This window comes from Bos indicus, chromosome 26, assembly GCF_029378745.1.
Source record: "Bos indicus isolate NIAB-ARS_2022 breed Sahiwal x Tharparkar chromosome 26, NIAB-ARS_B.indTharparkar_mat_pri_1.0, whole genome shotgun sequence".
Taxonomy (NCBI): domain Eukaryota; kingdom Metazoa; phylum Chordata; class Mammalia; order Artiodactyla; family Bovidae; genus Bos; species Bos indicus.
In genome coordinates, this window is record NC_091785.1 from 44,596,717 (window position 1) to 44,610,601 (window position 13,885).

General features: G+C 44.9%; 1 long non-coding RNA gene across 1 annotated transcript in view; it reads right to left on the reverse strand.

Moving 5' to 3' along the window:
• Positions 1-13,733, reverse strand: part of LOC139179921 (uncharacterized) — a 67,789-nt gene extending 54,056 nt beyond the window's left edge. The window contains exon 1 of the long non-coding RNA XR_011564218.1: positions 13,581-13,733. This is a non-coding gene — a long non-coding RNA (uncharacterized lncRNA). The remainder of the gene's footprint in view (positions 1-13,580) is intronic.
• Positions 13,734-13,885: the final 152 nt, after the last annotated feature.

Consider the following 13,885-nt stretch of genomic DNA (forward strand, 5'->3'; position numbering starts at 1 on the left):
CCCACCCAAAGGTTTATGCAGGGAAATGCATTCTCCTCTCTTCCCCCAGTCCGCCTCTCCCCCAAACCCAGGCAGGCCACTGATCTCAGGGGAGCCCCTCTACAGGCTGGTCAGTAACTCAGGATCTGTAGCCCTCATTTGATAAGGTGAGCTGAGCCAATGCAATTCCTTTCTCAAAAAGTCAGCATGAGAAAACTAAGAGATGGGGCGGTTGGCTGTGGAGATGAATTGTGAGTTTGTGTAGAGGGGGCTGGGGAAGTTGTGATGGGTCATGTGTGGCTGGTGATGGAATGGAGACTGGGAACCCAGGGGAGGGAAGAGAGAGATCTGAGCAGATGCAAAAAGAGATGGAGGGGTGTCCTGGGAAAAGCCACATGACTGTCCCATCACTGTCCCCACTCTGGTGAGAACCGCTCAGCCTGGAGACCCAGGTTCCTCAGCCTTCCATGCTGCAGTCCAACAGACGTCCTTTTACTAAGGCCGCTGCGGGTGAGTCGAATTCCTATTTGAATTACTTATAATCAAAGAAAAGGAAGCACTCACTGCTAAACCACCACTTTCAATCTCTGTGAAAACCAAAAATCACAAATAATCAAGAACTTGAACCCAGGCTGCCCAGGGACACCCCAGGATCCCAGTCACAGTCCTCACGGCGATGGCCTTTGATTTGAAGAGCTCAAGAGGACAAGACACACACTTCCATCTTTAAACACAAACCAGTCTGTTTCTAAATACAACCCCATGGAAAAAACCTGGAAACCTCCTGGAATCTCATTAGCATTTCAAGGAAGGATTACATGAAGCATTGTCTATGAAAAAATACAAAGGCTTGATTTTATAAATGTGAGATGCTGAATATCCCCCAACCCTGGCCATTTCTATCTGGGTCTTTCTTGAAATGTGCAAATAACAAAAGCCTAGCTGATGACCTGAGCCCCTGAGAACAAATGCTGAAGAACACAATATATCTGCCAAATGCAAAAGCAATTTTGTTTTAGCTTTCTTGCTTGGCCAGAGGAGTTGGCATGTGTAACTGTTGATTCAATTTGGCTCTCTTGTTAAAACATAAAACTCGGAAAAATTAAACATATTTGTGAAATCTAAGCATACTTTTATCTATTAATATCCATATCCTAATTTTTTAAATTTAATTTTCAGTTAAAAATAACAGCTGATGTTTATTATGTGCTTATATGTGCAAGGAGCTTTTAGCAAATAATCATCTTTAATCTTCACAGTAACCCTATGGGACAAGTATATTATTACAGATATGAGAATAATTACTACACAGGGACCTCGCAGGAACTTGCCCAGGACGCACAGCCAGGAAGTGGCAACGCCAGGCCTCCACCTCAGAGGCCCAGTCTCTCTCAACCTTTCAGCCATCTCACCCCAGGGGAGGTTAGCTAAGGAAACAGATGATTGCTTGTTTGTTTGAGGTACAGACAGGGAAGATAATTCAGGAATTTGTAATTGCTCATCCCTGCTGGGGGATATTAGCTAGACATTAGCCATGACATGTGAATCATGACACTTGTTTCCGGCTGAGTTATTACCTATGCACAATGGCACTCACCAGCTTGCCCGCTTGCTTTAGAAAATACTGGAAAAAGCCGGTCCTCGCTGCTTCCAGCTGCTCCCCACTGTCAATGACTCAACCAGAAATCCAGGGATCCCCCTCCCCATCCTGCACTGTTAGTGGGCAATCCCTGGCTTCAGCCCTACATCTGTAGGGTGAGTTGTGGCCCTGACACATTTTTTTGGGAGGCTGATGTATAAAAGGCAACTATTCAGACACCTTCCGGGAAATCCTGACTGTGCATCCTTGGGGCAACAGCAGATGCTCAGCAATCCTTGACGAAATGCGTCCTGAGGGTCTTCAGAGTCCTCTTGCCTTTGCTCTGGACAGGGCCCCAGGGCAGGAACTGGCCTCTGGGAGCCTTCTTTGTCCCTACTCTGGATGCTCTGTGGGATGCCTAGGCCATGCATTCAGGGACTGTCCTGGCCACTCCACTCCCAAGAGGGAACTGGACAGATTCCTAGTGAGATCCAGCAGGAAAAGACCTGCCCACGTGCTGCCCCTCCTGCTGGGCCAGTCATTGCCTGTCTTCCTTGCTTCAACTTCCTTATTTGTCCAAATGGGTGGCGGTGGCCTCAGGGAGGAGAAGGGGGTTCAGCTGTGACTCAGTGAGACAGAGACACTTACTCTTGGGATGGGATCCAGGGGAAACCCAGGGCCCACCTCCTGACAGATCCTTCACCAATATTTCTATCTCATTTCTGGGGATATACAAAGCTTTCACTCTCATCAGACTTCCCCGACTGCTCAGCAGGTAAAGAATCTGCCTGCAATGCAGGAGACATGGGTTCAATCCCTGGGTCGGGAAGATACCCTGGAGGAGGAAACGGCAACCCACTCCAGTATTCCTGTTTTTAATTTGGAGTAAAAATTGTCATTCTTGTGCTTTAAAATACAGGAGAGGAACCACTTTTCAATTACTTAAAAAAAAAAAGAAAAAAGTCTCAACTACCAATACATCCCTTCCCATTCTGTGTACTACTCTGGACAGATTTCCTTACTCCCCAGACACCACCTGGCACTTTTCTGCCCTTTCTCACTCTGCTGCCTCCTGTCTGCCCTTTAGGAGTCAACCTGAAACCCCTTGTGAAGCCCCCGCCTCTGGAAGCCTCTCTAGAATTCATGCACCCTCCTGTGTGCTCCCCGCAGGGCACTGCATTACTCTGACTGTATTGATATGTGACCCACTCAGTCATTCATCGAACACATGCTGAGGGCTGACTCTTTGCCCACAAGATGCTCAATGGAGGACCAGAGAAGACCTATGGCATCTCAGGTGGGTAGAGGGCACAGGTGAAAACCTAACTGAATAAGCTACCTGTATCCCCAAACTCTCTCCATCCAGTTTATATTCCTGTTTATATGTCTAAGTTATCGATGTACAGAACTGCATTCCTTTTCAAAGAAAACTAACACTGTTGCTCTTTCCATGGAATTCCTATCAAAATACACCACACAAATGTGGTACGAATGAGACTTTCGAGTGAAGTGTGATTGCTAAAGGGCACACGGAGGATTCCATCTCTCTGAATCTGTGTTTCCTGGGCCCGTGCTCTCACCTGGTGCTCCAATACACAGGCAAGGTATGAAGGGCTCCCTTGGGCAGAAAGGGGACAGAAAGAGGTTGGGATAACTTCTCACATGTGAGTGCTGCCTGGGGTAAGGCAGTAAAATAATTTGAATAAAAGCACCACCACTCCCCGGGCTTTCCAAGTTGCTCTGGTGGTAAAGAACCCTCCTGCCAATGCAGAAGCCATAAGAGATAGGGGATCAATCCCTGGGTCGAGAAGATCCTCTGTAGGAGGGCATGGTAACCCACTCCAGTATTCTTGCCTACAGAATCCCATGGATAGTCCATGGGGTCACAAAGAGTCAAACATGACTGAAGTGACTGAGCGCACACACACACACACACACACACACACACATTGTGTGGGTTAAAAAATGAAAAGATGGCTTTAATTCATTTATCTGGCTTCACTGGTGGCTCAGTCAGTAAAAAATCCACCTGCAAGGCAGGAGACCGCCTATACAGGAGACCCAGGTTCAAAAACTGAGTCAGGAAGACGCCCTGGAGAAGGAAATGACAACCTACTCCAGGGTTCTTGCCTGGAAATCCCATGGACAGAGGAGGTCATAAGATTCGGACACAACTTAGTGACTAAACCGCCACCAGTTCATTCATCTACCAATGAATCGCCTACTGTATGAGTTCTGTATTGGGGAGTTTATTGGCCCTAAGGGGTCTTTGTATCTGAGGACATTCTTAGACTCTCCTGGTGCTCTAAAACTCAACTCCTAGAATCCCAACAGACACCTAACTAGGAGTAGGAAAAGATACTCCTTCTAACTGAGCACCTTTGTAGAATTTTTCCCCCTTACAATGAAATACATTCAAGAATGACGAGATGTCACTAGACTCCTGTTTTCCGACATCTCTCCAAAAATCCAAACCCTGGTCCACATCTCTGTGTCTATCTAAACAGGTAATTATACTTTGGGTATTAAAGTCTTCTATCTCTGACCTACCCAGTGCACAAAAAACAGTTTAACCTTTAAACCAAGTCATGTACACCATTTTACTCCTCGAAAGATGAATTTATGTTATTCCGTCAAATCAGTATCAACCTGACCTTTAAACACATCAGTGTTTCTTGGAAAAATATTATGGCTGGGATGCCGACCGAGGTAAACAATATTAGCTGCTCCTACCCAGCACCGAGCCATGCTGCGCAGAGGCCTATCAGAATAAGGGGGCGGAAGGCAGCGGGGCCCAGAGCTCTTCTGACAAACTCCACGGGATATGAAGAACAATGCAAATGCACCAGAGTTGGCAGATATATTTCTGTATTACTGTTCCAGAGACAGCAGCTAAGGTGAATCATTTCCCACCACCCACCACTCCAAATTATTTCAAATTCTGAAGGGACCCTATTTATTTCATTGGTAGCTAGCAATTTACTTAGCTGAAGATCATTATATTTATGTGTCTGTGAAATTCTCACAATAATTACACATTTGAGCTGTCTCCAATGTGCTATCCGTAGTCTCATTAGTCATATCCTTGGAAGGATATTATCACATTTTGTAGCAACCTTCGCAACGTACATCTAAAGCGCCCAACTGGATGTGAACTTTGATTCTCGTGGTTTTCTTACATATCTGATTTATCTAACAGCAGGACAGCCTGCATTTACAAGTAAATGCTTACAGGACGTGAGGAAATTATCTTAATTTCTCTTTTCTCTAGATCGCTTCAGTACGGCAGCCCTGGAAGATATTGTATTGGGCAGCAGGGAGAACAAAACTAGCTGAGACCTAAAATTACTTGAGGAGCTTACCAGAAAGTTCCATAATGGGAAATATTTATAATCCAGTAAGCTTCTTTCCCAACCATAAAGTCCTTGAAGGGTAAGGGGGAAGTAGTGGAAATTTCTGGTATTCTCAGGCAAGTGTCCCCAGGTTGAATTCTCAGGACAACCTTTGTGAGGCTGCTCAGTTTATCTAAAAGGTCTATTTTGTTGTTTTAAAGCCAGAGATTATTAGAGAGAACCGACCGCCTGGTGGTTTTGCCCATTTCTGCCTTCTGCGCATTTATTTCAGAAGAATCCACTATTACTATAAACAGAATGATTCTCAGAACATCTCTAACCCTGATAGCAAATAACCATGATAGAAGAGCAATTCCCCTTCTGAGCAATGATTCTAAGAGAAGATGGCAATTCATGCCCCAGAGCACACTGTAGGACCATTGATGGGATGAGGAGGGGGGTGGGTTCTAGGACACGTGCCATGATTTACCAGGGCACATATGTGTGTGATCATCACATTTACCATCTTGCCCCCTCCCCCGGAGATGGTAAACCCCATGGGCATACAGGCTGTATCTACATATGCTCCCCTTCACATCCTCAACACCTAGGACAGGGCCTAGCACACAGTAGGGGCTTGATAAATATTTATAAGAAATTAAGACATGACTGAGGGCGTTAATCCAGACCAGGTATATATATGCCTTTCACCTTCCGAAGTGTAGTATGACTACCTGATATTCAAACGGAATGAGGCTGAGAAGCCATGTGACTTTCTCACACATGTCTGAAGCCAGAGTCTCCAGACCATCATGCTCCGTCACATTCCATTTATTAAACAGTGATTTAATGAGCACCAACTACATGCTAGGAACTACGCTAGGAACAAGTCACACAGAGCTTCTTGTCTAATGGGAAAACAGACCTTAGCCAGAGCTCCCAAGAAAGGAGATTCCCAGAGTAGGAAAAACAGTCATCCAATGAGTACACAGTACAGCCAGGAGAATGTGCTGCCTGCCACGCCTGCTGTGTGACAGTGTAGCCGGAGTTTGGTGGCCTAGGAGGTGACTTTGAGGGACAATTGAAATGCTGTATTTCTCGGTTGTGATGATGGTTTCATGACTATACGTTTTCATGGCTATAAGTATATATCACCAAAGTGTACACTTAAAAGGAGTGAATTTTACTTAATGAAAGTTGTTGTCATTCAGTCACTAAGTCGTGTCCGATTCTTTGTGACCCCACGGGCTGCAGCAAGCCAGGCTTCCCTATCTTCTACTATCTCCTAGAGTTAGCTCAAACGCATGTCCATTGAGTCAGTGATGCCGTCCAACAATCTCATCCTCTGTTGTCCCCTTCTCCTCCTGCCTTCAATCTTTCCCAGCATCAGGGTCTTTTCCAATGAGTCGGCTCTTTACATCAGGTGGCCAAAGTATTGGAGCTTCAGCTTCAGCATTGGTCCTCTCAATGAACATTCAGGATTGATTTCCTTTAGGATTGACTAGCTTGATCTCCTTGCAGTCCAAGGGACTCCCAAGAGTCTTCTCCAGCACCACAGTTCGAAAGCATCGTTCTTCAGTGCTCAGCCTTCTTTATTGGTCCAGCTCTCACATCCATACGTGACTCCTGGAAAGACCACAGTTTTGACTATACGGACCTTTGCCAGCAAAATGATGTCTCTTCTTTTAATACACTGTCTATGTTTGTCATAGCTCTTCTTCCAAGGAGCAAGTGTCTTTTAATTTCATGGGTGCAGTCACTATTCATAGTGATTTTGGAGTTCAAGAAAATAAAATCTGCCACTGTTTCCATTTTTTCCCCCATCTATTTGCCATGAAGTGATGGGACTGGATGCCATGATCTGTTTTTTAAATGTTGAGTTTCCAGCCAGTCTTTTTACTCTCCTCTTTCACTTTCATCAAGACGCTCTTTAGTTCCTCTTTGCTTTCTGCCAATAGAGTGATATCATCTGCATATCTGAGATTGTTGATATTTCTCCCAGCAATCTTGATTCTAGCTGGTGATTCATCCAGCCCGGCATTTCTCATGGTGTATTCCACATATAAGTTAAGGAAGCAGGGTGACAATGTACAGCCTTGACATACTCCTTTACCAAATTTGAACCAATCCATTGTTCCATGTCTGGTTCTAAGTGTTGCTTCTTGATCTGCATATAGGTTTCTCAGAAGGCAGGTAAGGTGGTCTGGTATTCCCACCTCTTTAAGAATTTTCCACAGCTTTTTGTAATAATGTAAGCTATACCTGAATAACCAACTGTAAAAACTAAAGCAACTTTGGAGGCTGAAAACAACAGTCCTTGGTTATCCTCTTGGATGCTTTGGACTGGAAGTCTGGGCTGACATAGCAGGCATGCTTATCCTGGGGCCTTAGCTGGGAAGAGCCACAGGGCGGACGTGTCCAAACAGCTGAGGAGCCCCTGCTCTCACGTGTCAGGAGTCTGGGCTCTGTGCTGGGGTGACTGGAAGAATGTCACCTGAAGCACCTCCATTCAGGCAGTGTGTGGACACTAAGAATACAGCAGTTAATGTAATAGACAAATATCTTTGTCCTGCTGGAGTTAACAGAAGACACACTGTAAGTAACGAACATTATCAAGTAAACTGATGGTATGTTGGAGGTAATACGTGTGTGGAATGAAGAGATGGGGAAGAGCATATTCGGTGTGAAAGGCACCTCCTCCAGTCCTGATATCTTACTCTAACAGTGCTGTACAATGATGCAGCTTTAATTGCTTTTCCCTGGTTACTAGGGCACTGAGCATCTCTTCAGATGTGTGGCAGACTGCTAGCTGGTCACCAAATGCAGTTCCTCTTTTTCCTGGGTCCAGTTGGATTACACTTCCCAGCCTCCCATGCAGTTGGTTGCAACCTCAGTGTTTTAACCAGTAAAAGGTGAGCAGTAGCGTCCTCACCAGGTGGCTCAGTGGTAGAGAATCTGCCTGTCAAGCAGGAGACACGGGTTCCATCCCTGGGTCAGGAAGATCCCCTGGAGGAAGAAACGGCAACCCTCTCCAGTATTCTTGCCTGGGAAATCCCATGGACAGAGGAGCCTGGCGGGCTACAGTCCATGAGGTCACAAAAGAGATGGACACGACCAAGCAAATGAACAAGAGTCCTCACCATTTCCAAGACCAACCCATAAAAACCTCTTTTCTTCTTCCAGCTACCCAGTTCCCAAAGCAGCTTTGCCAGTTCCACTGTGAAAATGGCAGGGCTTCCAGCAGCTGGGCTCCAGGCTGCTGTGAGGAGAGCGCCCCATCCTGCCCCCACCAACGGAGAACACGCGCCTCCTTACAAGAGCAAGAAACAAACCTCTGTCATGGGGCCTTGGAGTGACAGCACAAGCCCATTCCAACTGAGAAGCTTAATGCTCCTAGGGTTTGTCTTCTGAGCATCGGCTGTTCAGACCCTCTACCAGACTTAGGGTGGGCTTATTTCTCCTTTCTTATTTATCTGTTCAATTCAGTTCAGTTCAGTCGCTCAGTCCTGTCCGACTCTTTGCGACCCCATGAATCACAGCACGCCAGGCCTCCCTGTCCATCACCAACACCCAGAGTTCACTCAGACTCACGTCCATTGAGTCAGTGATGCCATCCAGCCATCTCATTCTCTGTCATCCCCTTCTCCTCCTGCCCCCAATCCCTCCCAGCATCAGAGTCTTTTCCAATGAGTCAACTCTTCGCATGAGGTGGCCAAAGTACAGGAGTTTCAGCTTTAGCATCATTCCTTCCAAAGAAATCCCAGGGCTGATCTCCTTCACAATGGACTGGTTGGATCTTCTTGCAGTCCAAGGGACTCTGTAGGAGTCCTTAATAGCCTTGCTACTCAAAAGGTGGTCTACGGACCAGCAGCATAAGCTTCACCTGGAACCTTGTAAAAAATGCAGGCTCTCCAGCCCCACCTGCACCTGCTCAAACAAGCCACCTTTTCCAAAAATCCAGTGATTCCTGTGCACTGTCAACCTTCATCACCAGCAAAGCCCCATTAACAATTTCCGGGAAGTAAAAACAGAATGTGGATAATAAATCATCTAACCTTTGTCTTTTTCCTTTGTGCTCAGTCTGCTGTTACTTGTTCACAGGGGGTCATAGGCAGAAGCCTCACTCAGCAGGTCAGACCACAGTTCCTGGTGCAAAATGGCCACGCTGACACCTCAGCCTCCGGGCTGAACCAGAAAACAGCACTCAAGATTCAAGATGGCAGCAGCGGGCCGTGTGCACAGAGGCTGAGCCTGGCACTGGATCTGGAGCATGAGCAGTGCATTTGCCCCGCCCCCTTGATAGCCCCGCCCCCTCCCCTTCCCCCAATTAGATCCCTGCACAGCAGCCACGCCCACTGGCTGGTGTGGAAGAATATGTGCTCGCTTCTCTCCATCCTGTGATCAAAGAATGAGGCTTTCATTTGTATTTGAAGCAAATTCACTCTCATTCTGTTGGCTCAGATGATACAGAGGAGAAGGACCTTGGCTGGGGACTGACTCAGAATGTTGGTAACAAGCTGAGCAGCAGTACTTCACATATTCTGCAGTAACTGTTGTTGTTGTGTAGTTGCTAAGTCATGTCCAGCTCTTTGTGACCCGGGTAGAGTGTAGCCCACCAGGTTCCTCTGTCCATGAGATTTTCCAGGCAAGAATACTGGAGTGGGTTTCCATTTCCTTCTCCAGGGGATCGTTCCTACGCAAGAATCAAACCCACATATCCTCCATTGGCAGGTGAATTCTTCACTACTGAGCCACCTGGGAGCTTCTGCAGTAATTCCACATCCTTTATATGCATTGAATTCATTTTCTTCCAGCCTGCTGCTATCTTTCCATTTTTTGGCTCTATCCTCTCATGTACATATTTTTCTTTTTTTTTGATGTTTCACATTGTAGTATTTATCAAAATTTTAGTTTATGGCTTGTATGATCTCTTTGTCTTTTAAGAAATTCTTCTCTGAGATCACACCGACATTATGCTATATTTTCTTCTAGAAGTTTTAAAGTTTTTTTTCACATTTTGTCCTTCCACCTGAAATTTGTTGGTCTGTGGTGTGCCGTTAGGCTCTCCTTTTATTTTTTCATATGGATAATAATTACCTGAGAGCCATTCAATGACTCATCCATCTATTCCCTACTGGATTGTAATGCTACCCAACCAAGTTTCCATACGTGAGGGGTTCATGCCTCTGGTCTCCCTACTCAAATTCTTCTGTTGTGTAACCTGTTGTTTTCTTAGGTAACCATATATTGCAACATATTTTGTCCCCATAATGAGGTTTTTCCATTAACTGTCTAATAGTCTGCCATCCTTCATTTCATTAGGCTGTGAGATTTTTTTCAGTTTTGTTCTGTTGTAAATAACACTGGAGTGAATATCCTTCACACCATCTTTGCTCAAACACATACTGATTTAAGATAAAGTCTTTGAGCGAAATTAGCAAGTAGGCATACTTTTAAAGCACTGGATAGATTTTGCCAAGTTGCCCTCCAGAAAAATTGTACCTATTTATATTTCCACCTGTTTCCTGCCACCTTCCTAACATTTTAATTCATCAGCATTTAAATCTCTGCCAATTTCATGGGGAAAAATCTATGAAGACATACCACTGTAATTCATGGGCCTTTTATGATGGATTGATGACGAACATTTTCATGTTTATTGGCCTTTGTATTTGTTTATTTTAACATATATGTGTGAAACCATCCTGTTCTAAGCCTATCTGTGTGTAAGTGCAAGTTTTCTTATTTATGGATAAAGCTCTTTATATATGAAAAATGACAACTCTTGCTTATGTAGGTTACAAATTCCTTTGTAATTTACACTGTACTTTCGCTTGTGGTAGTTTCCTAATGTGCAGAAGCTTTAAATGTTAAGATGATCAAGTCTAGCAATCTTTTCCTTTAATATTATACTGAGAGGGGAAAAAAAAGATTCTACCCCAAACCATTCCTTGATGTGTTCTTTTGGTTCTTTTAGATTTTGTTTTTCACATTTTATTGTTTAATTCACTTGCTAGCTCTGTTCAATCTGCATGTGGCAACTGTGTCTTTCCTGTCTTATTTGGCGTGGGGAAATCTCCCTGTGTGTTGTGCTGTGCTTACACTCTCAGTCATGGCTGACTCTTTGTGACCCCACAGACTGTAGTCTGCCAGGCTCCTCTGTCTATGGGATTCTCCAGGCAACAACACTGGAATGGGTTGCCACTTCCTTCTCCGTGGGATCTTCCTGACCCAGGAATTGAACCCGTGTCTCTTGTATCTCCTGCATTGCAGGCGGATTCTTTACCCACTGAGCCCCAGGTACCTTCCCTCTTACCAGTTTCATGATGGTGATGTTTCATGGTATGTGATTCTTCCATGAATGTCATTTCCTGCTGTAGCATGCAAGCCTGGTGAGGGCAGCGTCCCTGTCTCTCCTCCACCTTTGTGTCCCCAGCACCATCAGAACGTCAGGCTCCTGCTTCCACTCATGTGCTATCCCTCTAGCTTCGTTTAGAGCATATGATAATTTCCACTTATTCCTATCAGCCCTTATATCTATTCAGCTTAACTAATAGACATATGTGTGTATATAGTTTTATGCTTATAGAGTTGTATCCTATCCAGCCTTTTTATGAGTCTGCAGCCAGTTGAGGATCTGCCTTGGCTCATTTGACTGTGTCATTCTCTTCTCAGCTTAAAACTCAACATTCAGAATACTAAGATCAAGGCATCCAGTCCAATCACTTCATGGCAAATGGATGGGGAAACAATGGAAGCAGTGAGAGACTTTATTTTCTTGGGCTCCAAAATCACTACAGATGGTGACTGCAGCCATGAAACTAAAAGACACTTGCTCCTTGGAAGAAAAGCTATGACCAACCTAGATAGCATGTTAAAAAGCAGAGACATTACTTTGCCAACAAAGGTCCATCTAGTCAAAGCTATGGTTTTTCTAGTAGTCATGTATGGATGTGAGAGTTGGACTATAAAGAAAGTTGAGCACCAAAGAACTGATGCTTTTAAACTGTGGTGTTAGAGAAGACTTCTGAGAGTCCCTTGGACTGCAAGGAGATCCAACCAGTCAATCCTAAAGGAAATCAGACCTGAATATTCATTGGAAGGACTGATCCTGAAGCTGAAACTCCAATACTTTGGCCACCTGATGGCCACACTGACTCATTTGAAATGGTCCTGATGCTGGGAAAGATTGAAGGTGGGAGAAGGGGATGAGAGATGAGATGGTTGGATGACATCACCAACTCGATGGACATGAGTTTGAGGAAGCCCTAGGAGTTGGTGAAGGACAGGGAAGCCTGGTGTGCTGCAATCCATGGGGTCTCAAAGAGTTGGACACAACTGAGCAACTGAACTGAACTGAACTGTTCTCTTCTCAGCAATAGTTCTCTAGGTAGTGCCCCTGGACTTTATAAGCAAGCAAACACAATATCTAAAACTAATTTAGTTAGTCTTACGTCTACTAGTCATAATTCACATTTTTTATTTATCACATTGGCTAAAACTTCCAGAACATGTAGTTCTTTAATAAACAAGAAAGAAACTATACAAACCAAAATAGAAGATGGTTATATTGCATTTAGATTGAAATTTCTTTCAATTATAAATTTCAAAAGATATCCAGATGGTCTCCTGATGTGCACACAAAGATAATTTTCGTCACTCTCATATTCTCATACTAAAAGTAGCCTCCATCCACCCCCACATCCCAGCAGCCCGCCCTGGTCTCCTTTTGCACCACTGCAGTGAGTCCAGTGTTCTGGTGGGAAGAGAGGGTAATGCCAGTCCTCCAGCAGCAGGGAGCAGTGGACAGGCACACTGCCCAGGTGCCAGGAGAGCTAGGACCCAGTCCCAGCTCTGACATTGAGATGGTATCCTGTCTGGGACAAGCCACTGCCCCTCTACAGGTCTCATTTCCCCACTTTTGAGTCAAGGCATCCACCTCCTAGCTCTGCGGCCTGGGATTCCAGACTTGTGTTGGAACAGCCCTTCAAAGAGTGTGGGTCTTGCCACAGTCTAGCCCCGATCTCTGGGCAATGTGATCCTTGCCAGTGCAAATGCAAGCCAAGTGATGCCTTAAATAAGCACTGACTTGAAAGCCTGCTGCAGCAAGGGTATTAAGGAGATAAACCTTGGAGAATATCCTGTGTTGGTTGAGTTGAGCCTACGTAGATTACAGAGAGAATAAACCCTAAAGCACAGTCAACCCAGCATAGGGGCAGTGTGCCCAAGACGAGTGATCTTAGGGAAGGAGAGGCAGAGGAAGCACCACCAAGTCCAGTGGAAATAGAGACAAAGGTTCCAATCCTTCGCCGCTACCCAAGCACGACCCCTCTGCAGAGCCTTCCCGCATCCTGTCTGTCACCCTCACACCAAGACTCCTAGCACCATGGCAGAGCTCTCCAACCGCATCACCACAGCTTGAGGACAGGGAACAGCCTTGCCGCTTTTGCCTTCACTGAGCCCTTTCAGATGCTCAGATGGTGACATAATATTATTTTTTAATTATATTTTTTAATTATAAAAATATCAAAAAAAAATCAAAAAAAAAATCAAATGCTTATTTTTAATTATATTCAATCATATTTTAATTATAAAATCATTTTTAAATTATATTTTTTAATTATAAAAATATCAAATGCTTATTTTAGAATATGAGCACTTCTCTGATAGCTCAGTTGGTAAGAACCCACCTGTAATGTTGGAGACCCCAGATTCCTGGGTCAGGAAGATCCCCTGGAGAAGGGATAGGCTACCTACTCCAGTATTCTTGGGCTTCCCTGGTGGCTCAGCTGGTAAAGAATCCACCTGCAATGCAGGAAACCTGGGTTGGGAAGATCCCCTGGTGAAGGGAAAGGCTACCCACTCCGGTATTCTGACCCAGAGAATTCCATAGACTGTATAGTTCATGAGGTCACAAAGAGTTGGACATGACTGAGCGACTTTCACTTTCAGGAGCTAGAGAAAGGTATAGGAAAATCAATCACTCATCTCATCC